A 23,383-nucleotide genomic window follows, 5' to 3' on the forward strand; every position below is an offset into this window, starting at 1 on the left:
TGGAGGTTTCTTTACCTCTTTCTTTTTCGTCTTTTTTTCCTTTTCTTGTAGTTGCTTCCTCACCATCTCTAACTCCATGCAACATCTCATTCCATCCTTTCACATTCATGCCACTCCTTAGCTCATTCCTGTCAGTCACAAAACATTTCTCTTTTGTGTGATCCTTGCTCAAGGATTCACACTTGTCAACAACATGGTTAGTAGCATTTTCAAACAATGGTAACCATTTATCATGATCTCCACACTTAATTTCCAATATCCCATTAGCACAATTAATCACCGCATGTGCTGTGGCAAGGAATGACCTACCCAATATGACTTGTGGTTGTGTATTATTCACACGTTTAGCATAGTCAAGTACAAGAAAGTCTACTGGGTAGAAAAATTCCTCCACTTGAACCATTACATTAGTCACCATGCCCCGGGGAAGTGTATGAGTTTGGTCCGCCAACACCACGGTGGTGTTTACCCTTTCTAATGGGCCAAATTCATACTGATCATATAAACTACCGGGCATGATACTAACACATGCTCCAAGATCTAAAAGTGCCCGATTAGTTTTAAATTTCCCAATTTGAATTGATGAAAGCGGCACTCCTGGGTCTTGGAGTTTACTTGAGGTGGTATTATTCTCCACCTCCTCATCTCTCATGTTGGTCAATTTACCATTTAATCATTTTTCACATGTGCAATTTTCACAAAAAGACCTTTCATATGTTTTTGGTTCTGATTCATTTTGGAAAATTGATTCATTTTGACCCGACACAATCACTCTTACCACTAATATCTTCCACCACCTCCTCAACAAACTGTGGTGGTGAATCCACTTCAACACTAGAAATTTCAAAATGAGGTAAAAGACTTACAGCATTGATGTGCACATTGTTTCCCTTCTTGGAGCTTGAGCAGTAATGGTTCGAGTTGACTGTAGTATCACTCGGGAGTTGACCTGCACTCTTTTTCAACTTTTCCATATTGCTGCGAGCTGACCAATTTGCTTTGACATTGCCCCTGCTGACTTATCATATAACTCAAACTGTTTCTTCGTTTCAGCCTTATGATATGTCATAAACTTCATCAATGCATCCAACTTTGAGTGCACCGACTCATCCGCATTTCCCGAGGACCCCCTCTGTTGGTCCTGATTACCCGATGAATTTCCACCCCGCTTACCGTCTCTATTATACCCCCGATTCTGATCATACGAACCTTGCTGCTGCTGATAACCGCCCTGGTGGTAATTACCCTGCGACCTGTTCTGGCTCGATCTCTGAAAGTTCGGGTTCAACTGTGTAGACGCGTTCCCGTAAAGAAAGTTCGGGTGATTCCTCAGGCCCGGGTGATAGGTGTCTGAATTCAACCCTTGACTATTGGAATCCCCGTAAGCATAATTAACTTCCTCGGGTTCATCCTCCTCATCATCATAAAACTCGGGGCAATTTTCAGCCTGATGCCCGAGCTTACCACAATCTTCACAAACCGGGAATTTCACTCCAAATTTCCCGACTTCTTTCTTCTTACCCTTTTTGTACCCAGCCAGTTCACGTTTTAACTCAGCAATTCTTTCAGACTCACTCGTGACTGACTTAACTGGCCTGAAGGAAGTACCTTGTCTTCGTCTTTCAGCTGCTGCTTCTGCCTTGGAATCTTCACACATGAAATCTAAAAATTCCCATTTCCTCAGGCTGATTCAACAACTGACATTACACGAGGCTTTAAGATGCTTTCAGTCCTCGTATGTCAAACCGTCAACAAAACATTTCACCAGTTCCCACAATTCAATCTGGTGGTGTGGGCATTTTCTGATCATATCCTTAAATCTGGTGAAAGCTTCATGGAATAAGTCGCCCGCTAACTGTGAAAAATTGCGAATTTCCATGCGGGCCTCGCTCGTCTTCGACTACGAATAATACTAGTTCAGAAACACTTGCTGCGTCTCGGCCCAATTTCTGATATTGTTCGTCGGTAGCGAGTTAAACCAGAGTTTTGCTTTGTCTTTTAATGAAAACTGGAATAACCGCAACCGAACTTCATCTTGATCAAACGTACCATCACAAATAGACCCGCAAAAAGCTGAAAAATCGGTCAAGTGAGAATACGGGTCTTCCCATGCCATCCCGTGGAAATGAGGAACGATGTTAATGTATGATGGTCGGAACTTAAAGGTTTGCTGTCCCGGCACTCGTTCATGTGGGACCAACGGGGATGCTCCGTCCGAAATAGCCGGTCTGAACCGACTGTTAACACCATGAACCGGGGCTATATAATTCCTCCTAAGCCCCCCGGGGATTCCCAAACCTCCCCGGTTAACCTGAATATTCCGAACTCTTTCGGGCCGTTCCACCCGATTCACCCTATCTCGACCCCTTCCGTTTCTATTAACTAGTTCAACCCGTCTTCGATTAACTGGTTCTTCCACCTCTTCCTCCCAGTTATCATCACCCACGTCTTTCGGGTCAACAACCTCGTTCTCGGGCTCAACTACCCGATTACCTCTAACCCATCGGTCTACTTCGTTATCAACTGCCCAAAAACCCTTGTTCCCATTATTATTTTCCCCCTCGTCTTCATCTTCTGTCAGAATACTCGGTTGAACATCATCGATATTTATCCGAACTCGGCGTTTGGGGTTATTATTTGGAACTGATGGTCTGGCTTGGTCAAAGTTGTGGTTTAGGTTTCGGTTTCGGTTTTGGTTTCGAGTTCTAGAAGCACGAGCTGAGTGATTTTGGTCATTTTGGTTATTGAAGTTTAGCGGGTCAAGTATGTTGTCTGGGTGAAATGCGTTATTTTGTGGAAGTGGGTCTCGGTTTTGGTTATCGTTCGGGTTCTGGTTTTCGTTTTGGTTTTGCTTCTGGTTCTTGTTCTGATCTTCCATCTCTGAATTTCTGTTTTGTACTCGGTTCTGCCGAGCTAATCTCTCGATTTCGGGCTCGTAAATTAACGGAGACTGTCGGCCCGAGTGGCGGGTGCGCATAAACCTGTAATCTGCACAACTAACACAACCCGCGTAAAATACAGAAAAATAAAATTTAAACTAAAAACTGAAAATTAAAAGCTACAAAAAAAACTAAAATAAACGCAAAATATCAATTAACACGAAAGACACTACACGCACTAACTCCCCTGCAACGGCGCCATTTTGATGTTGATTCATGCAAAAACCTAAATAACCTAAGTAGATAGGGTAAATAAGGTATCGTATCCACCAGGAGTATGTGGTCAATGTAATTGTGTAACAGATTTATAATATTATGAAGTAGCAGATTTTAGTGCTGATCACACAAGCAATTAGTTTTAATTTAGAATTAAACAACGAACAAGTGAACAAGTTTCAATCAATTAATAAAAGCAAATCACACCCGGGACTTCAAGTAAGTAACTTACAGTAATCTCATGCAACCTAACAGATTAATCATTAACGGTTAACTACAGACTGATCAACTAGACAAAACCTTCGACACCAATAATCGCTTTACCCACGACACTGGTTATCAAACAGTCCCTCCCAGTGTGACTCAGTTAAGGGCAATCATATGTTTTATCGTATTCAACCTAATCAAGCAGTCCTATGATCAATTATTATAGCAACTAGTAACTAATCGTTCAGATCAACGTAAACCTAAACCGATTGAACACACAGAAATACTAAACATCAATAATCATAGATTAACCATAAACAATTATTCATAAACGTTCTTAGTTACATGAGAAAACTGAAAATAATACAAACTTTACACCCCGGGTATGATTCGGAGAAGTTAGCTGAGCATTGACATCATGGAATCTTCAATTATGATGATATGGAACATGTATGTGATCTCGGTATGAATCGGAATGGTGGAATCGCCCTCTTGTAGCTCTGTAAACTGCCAGCCAGAAGTCTCTTTTCCAAACCATAATTTTATCCTTATATAGGGTTTTAAAAATGTGAATCTCGTACTTTATTTTGGTCTAGCTTATGGTACTCTAGTTTCAGCAAATGTTACGCTGGCTTAGCAAATGGTACTCTAACTTTAGGGTATGATACTCTATTTTAGCATATCATACTTTAAAGACACCTAATGTACGCTCCCTCTTATGCTCAGCATATGATACTCTATTTTCAGCAAATGATATGCTAAACCAACTTTTACCCAGATTCATCAGTTTTGATCATACACTATCACACATAATCCCGGGTCTTCATCCCGTGCTCGTATAGGTCCAAATTAGGTAGTTTAACGTCTATGACTTGAAATACAATAAACACGTATGAAGTATCGAAGTTCCCACAATAAACAGTTAAAACTAATAAATAATTGAACTTAATTATATATAAATTAACCAACCATCAGTATCTCCTCTGGACTCACCTCTATCCCCCTTTTGATGACCATGTATCCCAAGAATTTGCCAGCCTTCACTCAAAAATGGCACTTTGAAGGATTCAGCTTCATGTTATATTTGTCGAGGATATCAAATGCAGTCTTGAGATCCTGGAGGTGATCCTCAGCTTTCTTGGACTTCACCACCATATTATCAATATAAAATTCCATCGTGTCCCCCAGTTGCTCTTTGAACATCTTTTTAACTAACCTTTGATAGGTTGCACCTGCACTTCTAAGTCCGAAGGGCATAGCAATATAACAATAAATACATGTGGGAGTCAGGAAGGCTGTATCTTCTTGATCTAAAGCTTCCATTTGGATCTGCTAAAATCCTGAGGATGCGTCCATAAATGTCAGCATTTCGTGGCCAGCTGTAGCGTCTACCATTGAATCTATGTGTGGTAGAGGGAATGGATCCTTAGGGAAGGCCTTATTCAAGTCTGTGAAATATACACAAACTCTCCATTTTCCATTCTTTTTTCTTTACAACCACCACATTTGTTAACCATCGGGGATATTGAACTTCCCTAATCATATTTGCTTTCAAGAGTCTTTCAACTTCTTCTTGGATGATTATGTTTCTCTCAGGTGCAAATCTTCTTCTCTTTTAATGGATTGGGCTGAAAGAATTATCAATTCCAAGTTTATGTTTTATAAAATCTTTGGAAATACCTGTTATATCTTCATGTTTCCATGCAAATGTTGACAGTCTTCTCTTGAGGAAACCGGGCAACTCTGACTCAATATTGTCAGGAATGCTCGTTCCTATCAGCACTTTGACTTCAGGATCCTCGGGATAAGGGAGTATTTCTTTAATTTCTTGTTCCCTGTCCTCCATTACGTCTCGTACTGGCTTCTGTAATTGCTACGCCTACTGGGATTTGGCAGTACACTTCATAGAAGAGGTGTAGCAATTCTTTGCATCTTGTTGATCACTGATGATTTTGATAACTCCCCACAGACTTGGGAGTTTCACACATTGGTGATAAGTGGAGAGGACTGCATCCATGTCGTGTATCCAGGGCCTGCCTAATATGATATTACAACAAGACAAACAACCAATAACACAAAATTTTTGCATTTTGTTTACCCCTTCAACATATACTGGGAGCTTGATATCCCTAATAGTGTTCTTAGTCTCTCCAAAGAATCCAACCAATACTGAGAACCTGGGGATAATCTCATCCTCAGGAATATTCATCTTTTTCATCACATCTAGTTGGATAATATTGACAGAGCTTCCACCATCAATGAGGATCCTACGCACATAATGGTTAGCCACATATAACGTTATTACCAAACTATCATGGTGAGGATCCTGAACATTGACTCTATCGCTTTCATATAAGGATATGGTCTTTGCTTGAGTGAGAATGGATGTCTTTGTTGGCCTATCAACCACTTCTAATTTCCTTTGATCAACATTTCTTTTCGCAGTAGAATAAGAGGTTCCACAGATGTTAGATCCTCCAGATATGAACAGAATTGTTTTTGCATTTGCTGGTGAAGAAGTTGCCTTCTCAGGAACTTTCTCGGGATTTTGTTCTTTTCCCTTCTTCCGGCTAAGTAGCTCTTTCAAGTGGTCCTTGCTGAGAAGATAACTAATCTCCCTTCTGAGTGCAATGCAATCATCAGTCAAGTGCCCAAAATCCTTGTGGAAGGCACACCATTTTGACTTGTCTTTCCAGGCTCCTTGTTTCTCCATTTTCTTTGGCCACTTGGCTTTTTCACCTAAGTCATGCATGGCACACATTAATCCACCAACATCAATAGAAAAACAATATTCAGAGATCTTAGGATATTCTTCATCATCTTAATCGTCTACTGCATTAATCCTGGGGTTATCAGGCTTATAGTAAGGTTTTGACCGATATGATTTTCCCGGGGATTCTGCTTTCTTGTTCGTTTGATCATATTTCGGGATATCGATCTTCTTATGGCTTTTCTTATCATCCTCTTGCTTGATAAACCTCAGAGCTCTGCTTCTTGCTTCATCTAACGACCTGCATGGAGTCATAAAAGAGGAGTCTTTCTGTAATCCCAGCATAAGAGCTTCCACTGTCGAAGCAGGATTTAGATTTGGGATCTCCAGCGACTCCTTGCTAAACCTGGTAATAAAATCTCTCAAGGATTCCCCAGAATTATGTGTAACCCTATAAAGATCACCTGACATCTTCTCAAATGTTCTACTGCAAGAAAACTGGTTATTGAATAAGTTAACTAAATGAAAAAAGGAGGTGATGGCGTTAGGAGGAATACTCAATAGCCATTTCATGGCTGCTCCAGTCAAGGTAGACCCAAATCCCTTGCAAAGACATGCTTCCTTGATTTCCATAGGGATTGGGTTGATCTCCATACGCTCCATATACTGTGCAACATGTTCCTCAGGATCCGTTGAGCCATCATATAGTTTTATATTTGGGGTTTGAAACCGTTTTGGGATCTGTACGTCACTAATTGACGGCACAAATCGGATATTCTGTGACTATCAGTGCAAAATTCAGCTATGGGACGGATTACACCAGGAACATTTGAGATCATGTCCTTAAGCTTCTATAATTCCCGGGCTAAACATGAACTTATGCCTACATCCTGCAAAAATCCTTGATTAGCATTAAAGGGAATTGTATTGAAAGTGTTTCCCTGATTAATATTCTGAGGAACAGTCTGGGTGTTGTAGCTTGCATTCCCAAACACAGTATTTCCTGGAGTAGCAAATGGAGTGGTCGAAGTGTTAGCCTGCATCGAGATAAAGTCTCCCTGGTGCACCTCAGAGGATCCTGCAAACTGCTGTGTCTGAGCAAATGGTTGCTGAGGATTAGAGAACCCTGGTGAAGGCACTCCTGAGGATCCTGCCTGTTGTTGAAATCCTGAGTATACCGCCTACTGATAAGGACCTGAGGATCCCGTCTGATGAAACAATCCTGAGGATCTGGACTGTTGAAACAATCCTGAGGATCCTCCCTGCTGTGATAATCCTGAGGATCCTGCATGTTGAAATGGCCCAATAGAAGATGAATGCGAGTACCCTTGGGATCCAGATGAATGCAATCCTGCAGACCCTAAGCGCTGGAAAAATGAGGATCCAAAGTTGTATGCCATGGTCGACTCCGGACACACCAATCCTGGGGATCCTGGAGGAGTGAAATCCAGAGATCTCGGGACTACTGGTGTGAATTCTTTAGCCGGCCTCTTGGCTTTCCTGATATCTTCCAGTTCCTTCACGAGTATCTGTTTGGTCTTGTTCTAGCGATCCATCTGTTCCTGTAACTGACTATACATAGACAGAAGGTCGTTGTTGGATACCATGATGTGATCCTGAGGAGATGGTTTCGATCCTAAGAACACGGGAGTAGCAGGTTTCTTCTGAGTGTTGTCAGGTTTCTTCGGGATACCACAAGCAGGAGGAGGAGGCATAGGAGGCCTCACAGAGGAACCTGAAACTGCGGCAGAAGAGGAAACATTCTTCGGTTGGGAAGACATGTTGTGGATGTTGAAAGTAGGGTTTAATTTGAGGGTTAATAATGATCAAAGCACCGTTTGCCCCACGGTGGACGCCAAATTGTTTCGGTCAAAAATTAATAAAGTAATTTTATGATCAAATTCGTATGTGAGATAGAGTGCTTGATCAAAAATATGATGAACACAATGATTTGATTTCGAGGGAAAAAAGCCCTTGATCTTGAGGATCGTCAGCACAAAAAACTCCGGACGGTGAAAACTATCATCGTCTATATATTAATAACAAAATGGTTGATTACAAGTGTTGGAGATGATAATCGATCAATTGATAAGCGTTACAATAAGTTTCAGTAGCTATGAGTGCGAGGTGTGTGTTCTTAATGACCAATTCAGCTCGTTTAAATAAACAAAAGATTACAACTGAAATCCCGAGAAATCCGGGATAAACCCTATACTAGGTCTTCCACTATCCGTTGCTTCACACGTTCGAATTGATGGAGCCTCAGAAATAACCGTTGCAAACCCACGTATCTTAGTAGCACATTAAACACGTGGTTATGTTTGCAAGACAAACAAAAAAATAAAGGACAGTTGGATTAGCGAAATATAATCCTCATAATACTTGTATCGGCAGGATTGGCTGAAATCCTTAAAACATGAACAATCCTGAGGATAAAAATCCGTTCCCAACAATTTTAACATCAAACTAGAGGATACAATCTTTTGCGTCACCGCCCTTATAATCCTCTCCAGCAATCACATCCTCTACATCCTTCACCGCTTTCCCATATTTCGCACCTTCAGTATCTTTAACCCAAGCATCATCCTCCACTTTAGGATCATTCAACCTTGAGTGCTGCCAAGGTCTTCTCCCAAGTTTTGATATCCCAAAAAGAGATAGCTTCCTCGACGATCTTCATCCTATCCCGAGCAATAATAATAGTGGTCCTTTTCCTAACACCGGCCACATACTCTCTAGCTCCCAAACATGCCGCAATTCAATCTCCTCCATCTCTTTGGCCATAAGAGACCCCAACCGACCACACTCATGCCTCACATAGTCACGTTCTCTGGTTAGGTGATCATATTTTCCCTCTGGGCTTGATCAAGCTTCTCACCATTTAACACCTCCTTCTCCATCCTCCTAGCATTCTTCTTCAGCCTATCCCGAGCAATAATAATAGTGGTCCTTTTCCTAACACCGGCCACATACTCTCTAGCTCCCAAACATGCCATGATTCAGTATCCTCCATCTCTTTGGCCAAAAGAGACCCCAACCGACCACACTCATCCCTCACAGAGTCAAGTTCTCTGGTTAGGTGATCATATTTTCCCTCCGGGCTTGAGCAAGCTTCTCACCATTTAACACCTCCTTCTCCATCCTCCTAGCATGCTTCTTCATCCACTGATAGCATGTGCGAAGATGACCTACTCTCTACAACATTTTTACAACAAGGCATAAGGAAAAAAAGCCATAAAATCAAGGATATGGAAAAGGACCAAGATGCTATAACTTACTGAATGAAGGCTAGACTCCATCTTGTCCTGGGTTTCCTCGTGATTTAGTTCCTCAGAAGGACCAAGGTGCTATAACTTTCCTCTTTTTGCTTGAGGATGGCTTGGGAAGAACATGTGGAGTGCTCCGGGTCACATGCTTATGGGTTTGTAGGAGCATCTTTCACTTAAGTAATAACTACTCCACCAGATGAGAGAAAGCTATCAATGTTGTCTATACTGAAATCAAGGATGGGCTTCTTGGATCTTGCTAGAAGGATTACATCAGGTCAGTACTCTACTTAAGTTACATATACATATACTAACTAAAACTATGCAGGGTCCTTACCTTGAGACATGGAAGATTGAGAATGTTGTGACTCAGAACTAACTTCAACACTTAGGACCTTTGGTGTGAAACTTCTCTCAGCAGCTTCAAGATCAGTTACGAGGCCCATCTTAGCAGCAGTATCCTCTTGAGGAGGAGCAAGCTCAGAAAAGTTTATACTTGCACAATAATCAAGTATAACATCGACAAAAGGATGAAGACAAGGATCATAAAATCTAAAGATCCTACCCTTTGTAACCCAAAGAATCGGAAGATCCTCTCCACCAATTATTGAATCACTGCTCACAAAAAAGAATTTTCCCTTCTAGTTCGACTCATTTTGGGTACTTTTTAAGATAAAAGACTCTTGTGCAAGCTTGGTTTTGAAAAGATAAAGATGAAAACCGTGAGGAAAAAGATCATATGAATAAGCAAGTTCAGAGACACCAAAGTCAAGATCGTGATTCTGGATCAGGTTTTTGAGAACAAAAAGGATCCTTCAGGCCATCGACATGAGTTGAGAAAAGCTCAAGCCGGTAACTTTTAAAAACTCAGTAGTTAAGCTGGGAAAAGGATAAGTGAAACCGATCTTAAGAGAATGATAAGGAAAGCAAACCCATTTCCTTGACACCAAATTAGACTTGGATTTTGGATCAAATGGTTTAAAAGACAATTTTTTTTGTTAAAAGTAAAGGAAGACTTCAAAGCTTTAATGTTAGAATCAGTGAAGGAACACTTATGTTGACCGGAGAACCCAAGGATGTCTTGATCAATGAACTCGTCTGTCGATACGTCCGAGATGGATATATGAGATCTAGTTATTTTCTTCCCCATAACTCGCTGAGAAACGATAATGAAATAGATAATGAAAAGAGAATCTTACCAAGAGTGCAATGAAGAACAATTGATAGAAGATTTTGATATTGAGGATGGGATAATGAACCACAAATGTAATAATCACACTACGAATGTCGCACCATGTCAAAATCAGTTTGAGTAACCATCATTATTGAGGAGGATTTTGAATTTTGAAATATTGTTAGGCTTGTAAAGTGGATTACAACTATATATATTTGAGTGCAATTGTTATGGGTAAAAATCCAAGGATCCTAAGAAGAAGAATCCTCGTAAGGTCCATTGCAGAGCATCAGGATCACAGACAGAAGACAGTATCCTTAGTAAGTATCGTTATTTATTGCCATTATCCTTTCACCCTTGACTTGGTCTTGCAGGAAATGGCTAGTAATTTACTCTAGATGAAGAGTCGGTCAACCATTAAATATAAGAGACATTGGAGGTGGTTACGATCGGTTATTGATGAGGATATGTAATTTGTAACGGTCTCAGGATCCTCACAAGGACAGTTAATGCTTGTAATTACCGGTTAAAGCTATTATAACTATAAATAGAAGTTGCATGATCGCATGAGACACGAATGACACACACCGTGAACACTTACTTGTACTCATAGCAATGATCATAGTAACTTCCAACCTTGTAATCACCGGTTGTTATTTTTATAATTGAGGTAGTGTGACGGTTTTCCCCTCCCTAGGTTTTTACCGGAGATCCATCAAGGGTTTTTCCTCGCTACATCGTTGTGTCACTTGTATTTGTTACTTATTATTTTGATTATACACTCAAGCATCCTACCTCATAATCAAAGTTTAGTTACTTGATTATCCTTGTGTAATTTTTACCAAAACAATACACTTGCACAAACAAAAAGAGTTGCAAGCTCAGGTGATAAACCAAGAAAATCAAACCCATCATTCAAACCTCCTTAATTCACATAAATATATATATCTTAATCAAGAATTACATTTATGAAAACCCAATTTTTATTTAGTTTCTTCAAAACTGAGACAACCCCAGTTGATTAAACAAGAAACTAAACCCAACCATAACCCTAACCCTAATTATTGTATAAAAAATAAAAAAAAGAATTAAATAGAAATCAGAAATTGATTAAATCTAAAATGATTATTGAATCGATTGAGTATGGAATACAAGTAGATTGAATCAATAATTAAACCTAGTTAGAGACAAAGATGGAATCGATGTAGCAGAAACAGACATGGTATTGGGGTCGGACGATGATAGAAGGGGTCTGACAACGGTGGTGGTCGATAGTGCAGATATTAAGTGTGGTGATGAAGTTCGGTGGTGATGAAGGGGACGGAAGATGGTGAGAAGGTGAATAGGGTGTATATAGTTGTTTGCTGAATGGTTAATCAAGTTTTTTAAGCTCAAGGTTGAGAGAGGTAGTTAGCAAATCAAAGGTTTTATCTCAACAAATCAAACACATCTATATCTGAGCAAATCAGACTTTACCCTCTTAATGGCTCCATTCAGACCCAACCAAACAACCCCTTATATGCCTTCTTGGGTTTTATGCACAACTTGTAAAATGTTGTATGATTACATGCGGCCAAGTGGTTCTCTAGATTTCCATATTTTCAATGAACATGATAAAAATCCTCTATCCTAGAAAACAAGATATCGTATTGCACTTGGAGTTGCTAGGAGGTTGGTTTATCTTCCTGACAAGTGCATAGATTGCATAATTCATCTACTTGATTATACCCACCGTCGGTGATTTACAGTCTAAGCTTACTTCTTCTTGATTAGTCATGTTATACACTGTGTTATTATAGAAAGGACATAATTACAAATTTTGTCCTTTAAACATATGCAATTTTTGAATCGGTTCCTATAAAAGTTTATTTGCAGGCGGTGTCATTTACATGGTGTGTTTGTTTGATTTTCGTCCTTCTGACTAACTGGCACCCAAAAACCCCAGTTAAGTCTTGGCATGTGAGCACACTTCAATATATTATGCCAGGTCCCGAAAAGCATCGATCGCTCACACTCAATAAGTCATAACCCACACATTCGATGTGTTGACAAGAAGGGTAATGACGGGTTGCTAATTTGGGTAAGAAATATGTTTGTTAACGGTGGAATCAGAAACAAACAGATTTGTTGCTTAAGGATTAATAAATGTAATAGACACAAACAATCACTCAAAATATGTCCATTTATATAAATGATTAATACAAATGTTAATCGATTAGGGTTTCTTGTTTGGAAAGTTTATCCGTACAATCCTATGACAGCCGTCACACTTAATTAGGAATATTCTTTTAGTTCTGAAAATTGTAAAGCCTGTCAAAAATTCGTATCGCTCATCGGTGGAGGCGTGCCCTAAATTATTCTATTTATAGGCCTGCCACGACCTGACAGCTGTCATTCTTTCTAGAAACCCTAATGATTGATACATAATCAAATTACATATCCAAAATTATACTAAGTGTAAAAATAGGTCTTCCGGGTAGACTTTGTGATATTTGTCTTCTCCGAGTAGGCTTTGTGCCTTTTGTCCTTTACGAGTAGACCTGGTAACCTTGAAGTGTGCTCATGAACAGTTCTCTGGGTAGACTTTACTTATGGAAAATACTCACCTAGCAGACTTCAATCTTCTTGACCATAGCAAACTGTTCTTCATGAGTCCCTTCAACCCTTTGTTAGAAGATAACTTATTAAGCAAACCATAGTGTGCTGGTAACACTATTTGAACTATGTTGGTAGCACTATAGCTTGCTTGGGGTTGAACCTTGCTGGAGAAAGTACTTAGAATGTATCTTGATCATTTTCAACAAGCATGCTCGGACTATTGTTTATTACTCAAACCTTTCTAGATCTTCCAAATACTTGGCTTCATAAGCTTGGTTTGGCCAAGGGTTTTCTAGTAAGCAAACTGTGCTCGGCCAGAAGAACACCTTTGCTAGATGAAGTGAACCCTACTCGGATTAACACTTAAGAAGACTTCTAGAAGATAATCCTGCCCGATAGGCAAATACCTTGCTAGGACAAGTAAAACCCTGCTCGGAAGTCCAAGTGTGCTCGGTTTCCATACTTAGCTAAATCTGAGGAGGTTGAGAAGATTCCAATCTTCCTTAGACTTTCTTAGGTCATTTTAAGTTTAATTCTTGACTTAACAATCTCCCCCTAGATTTGAACACCTCAGCTGACCCAAAACACCTCTAAGGTTACATACACTTAGTCAAAATACACATCAAATCAAAATCAAATTTACATTTTCATAAGTCAAAATATTACATATTCAAATTATGTCAGTGGACATTACAAAGCAAACCTTATTCTAAGAATTATCTTCTTTGTGCATTGTGGGCTGCTTGTCTTCTTGCAACAAGTACTGTTCCTGCACTTTGCTGAAAAATGGAAAGTATCTGATAGTGAGGGTGATTCTCTGGAATTTTCAATCCTTCAATGTCCCTCAGATCTTCCCTATGCAAGAATGTCAGGTCTTTATCACTTCTGATGATTCCCAAGATAAGTCCATCTGAATTTCGTAGAATGTAGTGGCCTTCATTTTCCTTGTATTCAATCATAGTAATTCGGCCATTCTTCTGGACTTTATAGTTGGGACGAGTCATTCTCCGTCATACGCTGATACATGTGTTCATATTGGACAAAGGATTGTTGTTTCTGACTTTTGAAACTAAATCATATTCAGCATTCCTTATATTCCTCATCCTTGTTGCTCTTCTGCTTTTCTCATGCTTTGTCAAATTCCACTTCTTCTTTTGATTAAGAAATGGGAATCCCTTTTCAGCTTCACTTCTTAGGTACTTTGAAAGCTCATTTTGTTGTCTTCCGGCCATCTTTCTACTATCATGATAATCATACAAGTCAAGTGTGACCATTTTCTCAAGTTGTACCCTTGTGTATTCTGCAAAGTCATCTCTGAATATAATGTCTCTCAACTGTCTGCTCTGCATAATCACCTTCAAAGATTGAGAGACTGAGTCATAGTAGAGAGTTATAGATAGATCCACATCAGATTGTGGTCTTGTCTCTCTTTGGGTTCCTGCTCTGCTTGACTCACCCCTGCTTGTTGAGGTGTATCTTCTTGAAGCAGAGGGCCTAGTTGGAATTGACTTCATCGGTTTGGAAGGCCCCATGACTCCAAAAGTTTTCTTGTACATTGCAACAATCCTCTCAGCAGGCAAATTTATCAACTCAGTAAGATTTTCTCCACCCTCTCTGAACAACCTTCCAATCATATCAATTATCTTTTCATCGTGAAGTTGTCCAGCCGGTACAAATCTTCCTCCAATGAAGCTTCTAGTGTTTACACCCTCTAACAACACTCTTTCCTACTCTGCCTTTTGTTCATAGAAGAGTTGCTTGAGCTGTGCTTTACCCAAATTATCAAATACTTTCTCATTCATTCCCTTTTGCTTCACCGTCAAATCTCTCAAGATCTGAATCATTTCATCATTCTCCCATGGATCTGTGGGTTCATCCACTTGTTCTTCTTTAATTTCCACTGGGATAGAAGCATCTTCAGTTTCAGTCTTCTTTGATTCAATCTCTGCTTTTTGTTTCTCTCTCAATGTCATGATCCTCCTTTTCTTGAGAGGGGGTTCAGGTTTAGTTTGAGCTTCCCTTGTTTGTATAGTAGATGGTTCAGGTTGCACTCTTTTCAACTTATCTTTCTTTTGTAGCTTGTTATAATGTGACTCAGGAGCAGTTTTATACAAGCTATTTACCATTTCTGGTGCCATTCCCTTATCCAACAGATATCCACACCTACCAACAAACTTCTTTCTCAACTCATCAATCTTTTCAGCCAACACTGCTTCTTACAAGTCTCTCTTTTTCTTTTCTCTTAACATCTTCTTTTGTTGCATGATATGCTTCTCTAAGTTTCTCAAATTTAAAATGAGTCAACTCCTTTTCAGAGAAACCATGCAGTCTCAGATATTCTCTAAATTTTTGACTGTCCCTGTTCTTCTGTTGCATTTGTTTCTTGATAATGTCCCTCTCTCTGTCCAATTTTCTTTGCAGCTCATCATCATTTAGAGAGGCTATATCTTTAAACTTGAAACCATGACTCATCAGTTTTATTACCAAAGGATTTTTCTTTTTAGCATCAATCAGACTTTGTTCAATATTTGCTCTCTGCTCATTAGTAATATCAACTTGTGGGGATTCCATGTCAACTTTCTCAGCTGTATTGTTCTGGTTATCATCATCAGTCTCATCTTCAGTTGTATCATCTTTCTCTGTTGATTCATCGACTGCATTAATCTTTTCATCATCAGATTGTGGAACATCTTGAGCTGGAACATTTGGAACACCCTCTGCTGCATCTTCTAGCCTTAATGTTTGAAGTGGAACCGGCCTTAATGGGCTTTCTTGATCATCAGGGGTCTCAACAAAATACTTGTTCTTTTCATCCCACTTGCCCTTTTTTGCAGATTCAGCTCTTTCAGCTTGTTCATGAGCTTTTCTTTTTCTTGAATATATCTTTTCAAATCTGTTCACATTTTCATGAATTTTTGAAGCCGTTGCCATCAAATCTTCAAAAGTTTCTCCAGTCTCTCTCTCAGGTTCCTTTTCAGGTTGCTTTTGAGTTTGGCTGAAAATGCTTACAACAATGGCAAGAGAATTATCAATTTCTTCAGCCTTTTTCAAATTAATCAATATCTCTATCACCACCTGATCTTCAAACTCTTCTTTAGCAAAGTCTTTACAAAAATTTGCTTGTTCAGTCAAGTTCTCCTGCTATGCCAACTCCTCTGCTGATAGGGTTTGGGCAATGTGCTCTCTTTCCCTTGTCTCTTGTACAACTTTTTCTAGTCTCTTGGCAGCAACAGTGTTCTCATCTTCTTCCTCTTCCTCCTCAACATTTGCCTTAATAGGCTCTTCCTCCTCCTCCTCAACAACTATAGTTTTCCCTTTATCCATTCTTCTTTTTAATTCCTCCTTACTTTCTGGTGGGAAATTATCAATATCTTTCTCTAAATCATCCATCTCATCATCATGCTCTACCCTCTTGGAACTTATTTAGTCCGTGTCTGGTTCTGCTAATACAAGCTCTCAGTAGTAACACCTTCATCTATCGTAACATCAGTCTGCACATCAGTTGCCGTTAAAACATCTGTCACAACATCAGTTTGAATATCAGTAGCAACATCAGTAGTAGCTACATTGTAATCAATCAAATTCTCCACTTCATCTTCCTCCATACCCTTCTCCTTTCTCAACACATCATCATCAGTCTCAATAGTGTTTAATACCTCATTGTTCACATCATAATTTTGCTCATCACCCCCAGACAAATCAACTTCGTAATCTTCATCAAATATCATTCTTGCACCACTGTCCTCCTCATCACTCTTATCATAAGAATTCAATATACATGCCAATCCATCAGCATTCACATTCTCATCAAACACCTCCTTATAAGCTCCAGTTGTCTCATCATGTGAAACATTCTCCCCCTGTTTTAGGGCAGCTGAGGTCATCTCAACCTCCTGCTCCAGGGTTTGAATTCTTGAATGTGCTAGGGCCAACTGAGCTTTCAACTCTTCATTCTCTGTTCTCAACTCATCATTTTCTCTCCTCAACCCCACATTTTCTATTATCAAATCAAAATTTCTTTGGTAAATATTGGAAACATGGGGAGGGGTAGTAGGTGGTGTGATGGGAAATGGTTCTTTTAAAGGATTTGTGGTTTGGGTCTCGGGTGGGGATGTAATAGGTGTGGATATAATTGTATGTAGATGTGTGGGTAGGGATTCTGGGATATAAGGTTCATGGGTAGGCTCAGATTGAATAATTGGTGCAGTTAAAGATTGGGTTGTGGTTTGAGGTGGGGTTTGGTTTAAGTTTTTGGGTGGGCTTTGGATTAAGGTAGGTGTTTGAGTGGGTGGGGATTGGGTGGTTTGGTCATTTAGTGGTGGAGAGAAATGTGGTGTTTGATGTGGGGATTGGTAGGTTTGGTCATATGGTGATGGTGGGTACGGTGGTGTTTGTGGTGGTGTGGTTATGGGTGTGGTTGGTGGTGTTGGTATGGATTGGTACTCCCCCTGAGGTTGTATTGTATCATCAAAATTAGCATCACCTCCTTCTTCATTACCAGCAATATCATTACCATCCTCATAATTATCCTCATCACCTGAATCGTCATCCTCATCATCTCCTTCATCCTCACTCTCACCATCCGTTGCATCCTCCTCTGAGATTAACTCAGGAATAGGAACAACCTCAAAACCTTCAACCAATAGCCATGGTGCAATGTCAAACACTTCCTCGGGATTAAACCTGCTTGTACTGGCCAAATTTTCAATTCGCCTGTAGGTATTTGGATCTTGCAACACATGGGTTGTTCCAACAGTAGGCAATCCCTCCGGCTCTTGGTTGAAAATAATCTGTAGGAACCTGGGATAGGCCAAAAATTTCTTCTTGTTTGTATTTTTCATCTTGCTCACCAATCCTTTAAAGATCATCTTGGAAAAGTTAAATGGTTGGTTAAACAATACAGCAACAGTGGCATTGGCCAAATCCCGACTCATAAGAGTCCATGAGCCTTTTCTTGAAGCAAAGCCATGAATGATGTGGTGTATTAAAAACTTGTATATATTGGGGAACATTCCCTTTTGGAATTGTCCTTCGTGTACATTCCCCTGATAACCCGTTGTTTGAACAAACACCTTGAGTAGATGTTCTTTTGTAAGGTGAATAGGGTTGGGATTATCATCATTCAACTATAAACATCTTCTTATCACTGCTTCAGTTATCCGTATGTCTTGGTTAGCAACTGTGGCATCTATCCTTCTCCCATTAACATCGTCATAAAATCTCGCTGACCTCCAAAAATCAAGCGAGTGATTCCTGTATATCACTGGGTACTCCGTTAACGCGAAAAGGATATTTGACCTTTGTAGCCATCTTATCATAGGAGCAACTTCTTCATTATCAGCAGTGATTTGTAACAGAGCGCACATATTGTGCTTATGCTCAAAAGGATAGGTCGGTTGATCATCATCCGCCATATCTGAAATCATAAGCAAACATATTCAAAGCAGAAATTAGTCCTAAAGTTCACAGCTTTAAGTAATTTCAAGTTATAATTTTGAAGAAGAATGAAAGAAATTTCATTAAGAACCTGATCTTCGACAAGTTTATAACCAACACACAAAACAGAGATTTAGTAATCATGAATAATCAAAGCCCATTATCACATAATCGTGGTCGAAAAAAATTTAATTAAAGCTTACCTACTCAGATCGTGAGGGCTGAAAAATTAGGTTTAGGATTATGCTGAATGCAATAAGTCGGTTTGTTTACTGAAACGAGAGGGAACGTGGAAGGAGAGAAAGAGAAATGAAGTGTGAAAAAGTTCTCTAACTCCCTCTCTTATACCTTTTGAAAGTGGGTTTTAAATGCTTTTTGTCGTTTAGTGAGTTAATAGCTGTCATACAGCAATCTTATCCATTAAAAATATTAACACTTAAAAACCTTACTCGAAAAATCACATGTATCAAACCTTGCTCGAAAAAGTCATTTTTTACAAAGCTTACTAGGTATATTCCACTTTCACAAAGCTTGCTCGTTTCAGAGTGTTCAGATCATAAAGTAATTTTAGAAATATATCTAAGTTAAATGAAGGAAGCTTATTGGAAATACAAGATTGCTCGAGAAACAAATCACAAGACTAATAATCAAGTATATAGTATCACATAGGAAACCTTGCTAGGAATCAATTAAGAATCCCAAAATAATAATATTTTATAGACATATTCCTAAATGTCAACGCTGCTCAAAAGTCTGACAAACACAAACTGTACTCGAAAATGTATAAACGGTTAGCAAATAATCAGTTTAAGTAAACTGTTACACATAGTGTGCTCGAGACACTTGTTCAACAAGTAAAGTGTGCTAGAAGTGAGTTCTAGTCACAAAGTGTACTCGAAAGACATATATTTGAATAATTACCAAGTATGTTAAGAGAACACTTGAGTATCTCAAAGTGTGCTCGAAACATAAAGTGTGCCCGGGAAACTAGGTTTGCCCGAAAACACTTGTAAAAGAAACATATTCATATTCACATAATCATTAAGTGTGCTAGAATTTAAAGTTTACTCAAATTTAAGTATATATTTAAAATCACAAAGCTTGCTAGAATTAATTCAAACATTCAAAAATCACAAAAGTGTGCTAGATAGTTTAAAACATTAAAGCTTGCTCAAAGTGTCATTCATTCACAAAGCTTGCTCGGCTGACTAACAACTTATAAAACAGTTAAGTTTGCTAGAAAGTTTAAAGATCATAAAGCTTGCAAGTGAATAGTAACATATCAAATAGCTTGCTAGTAAACAGTTGTAATTCTAAACAAATAGGTAAGGTCTACTAGTGTTGGTGCATGATGTCAGTAGTTCAGTATCTTGTGTTTTGTATGTGTATGTAATCGTTTTAGATTGTTTGTTTGGTTTTGAATATTGTTTTGTATAAGTTCGCCTGGGATGTAAGCGAACTTGTGAAGCGAAGTTATCACAACTTCGCCTAGTATGTTAGGCGAAGTTGTCGAGGTCAATTTAAACCTCCACTTCGGCTTATAGGTGTAAGTTTTTCAAGAACGTATGTTGGTGATTGATATCACGTGTTGAAGCTTGGCAATATATCGAGTTTAAAGTTTTACCCTATGTGTTTGTTTTACTGATTCAACGTGTTATCTATCTTACACTCGTATCGTATTACGTGGGGATTCCGCACCCTAGTGTTACGAGATATTCCTGTGTAGATCCGGCTGGGAACCTACAATTGGTATCAGAGCATTTGCTCGTGATTGTGTGGTTCGGGATTATAACACGGGTGTTAAGATCATTCCGTTCGACTATTCACGGAACGAGTTTATGTTGAAATACCGAGTTTTTGTGTCTTGCCATCTTCCACCATCAAATATACCCCAAAACACCTTCGCATACCTCGCAATACACCCAGCTAAAACCTGCAAAACCTCGTGTTCATCAAGCGAAGTTGCCGTCAACTTACGTAGGGTTTAAGCGAACTTATAGGATTTAAGCGAAGTTACTGAAGCAGCGAGGTTGAGTGTTCAGTGAAGATAAGCCCCAAGCGAAGTTAATTAAAAGGAGAAGTTAGGAAGCAGCGAGGTTGAGTGTTCAGCGAAGTTAAGCTTTAAGCGAAGTTGTAGCAACTTCGCTATCTGCTCACTGTTCACAGAAAGTATATTTTTTTTGTCATTTTGAGTCTTGTTTCTTTCAACTATGACTTCAATAAACATTACAGAACTGGTAAAGATGGAGGTTGAAGCCGGTTCAACAACTAAAGCTCCAAAACTGCTTAAGGGTACCGATTTCGTTTCATGGAAAGATCAGTTCGAACAGTATGTGAAGTATCAAGATACTAAGATGTGGGTTTGCATTCAAGACGGGTACATTCCACCAACATCCTTGTTTGAAGGTCGTGAACAGATTAAAAAGTACAGTAAAATGGAAGAGGATGAAAAGAAAATGTATGAGGCAGAGAGTAAAGCGCATGCGGCTATAACAATGGCACTTCCACAAGAGATTCTCCATACTTTCAAAAAATACAAAACTGCTAGAGAACTATGGGAAGCACTAGAAAATAGATATGAAGGTAATGTTGGGATACGTACCTCCAAGACAAAGCTGCTTAAGACTCAATTCTCCGGATTCAAGTATTTGAAAAATGAATCACTTGATGATATCATCACACGATATTATCATTTGATGACCGAACTAAATAATTACTCCATTGAATACAAGGAAGAAGAGGTAGTAGAGAAACTTCTTGATGCTCTTCCACCGAAATGGGAAATATACACCGTACTGATGAGAGAAGATAAAGATTTTGACAATATTGATTTGGAAACAGTGGTCAATAAGTTACGAAATTTTGAACTTAACATGGTTCGAAAGGAGACACCAACTGATCAGGTTCAGGATCCGGGAATGTATGGTGCTAAAGTCACTCCGAGCTCAAGTTCAAAATTAGAATCCACTGCCTACTACTCTAAGGGGCAATCAAACTCCACTCCGGATAGTCATGTGATTCTCAATATGGATGGTGACGTATGTTTAGTAGCAGGAGGGAGTAATTCCTCAAAGCCTCAAACTACAACTGGAAATTTCTCATCCAATGCTGCAAACAATAACTACTCATAGATGCCTATGAGTGTGAAATCTGCTGAACAACAGTTTGCCCTCTATGCATCTTTCATTGCATCTTACGAGAACTATATCAAAGGTAAAATAGTAGACCCTGCAACTTTGGATGAAGACTATGATCAGATCGATGCTGATGATTTGGAAGAGATGGATCTGCAGTGGCAGATGGCTATGATAGTAAGAAGGGTAAAGAGATTCATGAAGAAAACGGGTAGAAAGTTCGTTGGAGAAAGACCAGGGTTTGATAAATCAAAGGTTCGATGTTACAACTGTCAACAAAATGGTCACTTTGCTAAGGAATGTACAAATGAGAGAGTCGAACGAAGTCAGAACAGGCCTGCACAACAGAATGGGGGTGGTAGTGAAAATAGGGCTATGGTATCTAGACAGAATGGTGGATACAACTGGAATATACAAGTTGAGGAAGTGTTCGAACAGGCTAATTTGGTAAACATCGAAACTGGAGGAAGTGAGAGAGAGACAGGAGAAGATCAGGCATACATGGCAGAAGTGAACCATCAGCTCTCTGAGGTAAGCTCTGAACTTCATTGTGAACAATATGAAAATCTGTCTGACCAATTAAAAACATTAACTGATCAGTTTGTTAGTTTGGACACACAATTTAAAACTTTAAAAGAAGATCATCACTATACTAAAACTAGAGAAAATAGTTACTCGGTAAAAATAAAAGCTAGTGAAAAGGATATCAGAAGTCTTAAAGCCAGTCTAGCTGAAAAAATACAAGTAATTGATCTTAGTTATGAAGTGTTAGAAGAAAAAACCAAACTAATTGCTGAAAAAGATAAATAGATAGCTGATTACCAGGTAAAAGTGGTGGAACTAAACAGAAAAATTGAACAATTTAGAAATTCTTCAGCAATGCTAGATCACATCATAAGTGTTCAACGTTCCCCGGTTAACAAAGGAGGAATTGGATTTTCTGAAGTTCCACCACCGTATAACAGTAACTATACTTATGATTCTAGTAATCAGCAATCTGCGAATGTTGAGATTAGTCAGACAGTTCCAATCAAAATTTCTACTAAAGAAACTGAAGTTAATAAGAGCGAAACGAGTAAGTCAAGTTCTAATGTTGCGATTTTTGTCCTAGCTCTGTCTCATCAAATTCGGACAAGTCATCCGAATTGGGTGAGATAAAAGAAGAGGTAGTGTTACTAAAACTTGGGGAGGAATATAAGCCCGATGAAAAGAATTCTTCCCTAAATCCGTTCGTCCCACCATATGTTAGACAAACGGGTAGTAACGCAACCTCGACATCTGCAACAACTGTTGAGACGAAAGTTCAAAACAGAAGTTGTTTCAGATGCAATAAAGTAGGACACCTTGTTGCTGATTGACCTCTAAAACAGAGAAAAATTAGAGGTATGAGGCCTCCGAAAACTGAGAATAAAATGAATACTAATTATGATACTGGTAAGAATGTGAACACACCAAATTTCAGTCATTGGAGTAATCCAAGATTTCAAAGAAATCAGTCTCATTTTTTCCCAGTAAACTACCAAACCAACAATTATAATTCAGTTAATTCACGAAGGTTTGGATGGCCTCATAGCCAGTCCTCTAGAAGGTTTCCTTTCAGAACTTACAGAAACCATCCTCAAACTGAATTTGGGCAACCAAAGTACTGGATGCCGGACAACAGATTTAATCGACCCAAGACCAGTAGGTCTTGGGTCCCCAGA

The sequence above is a fragment of the Bidens hawaiensis genome, unplaced genomic scaffold (genome assembly GCF_021521415.1).
Source record: "Bidens hawaiensis isolate Kalapana, Puna unplaced genomic scaffold, B.hawaiensis_p1.1 tig00031141_1, whole genome shotgun sequence".
NCBI classification, from domain to species: domain Eukaryota; kingdom Viridiplantae; phylum Streptophyta; class Magnoliopsida; order Asterales; family Asteraceae; genus Bidens; species Bidens hawaiensis.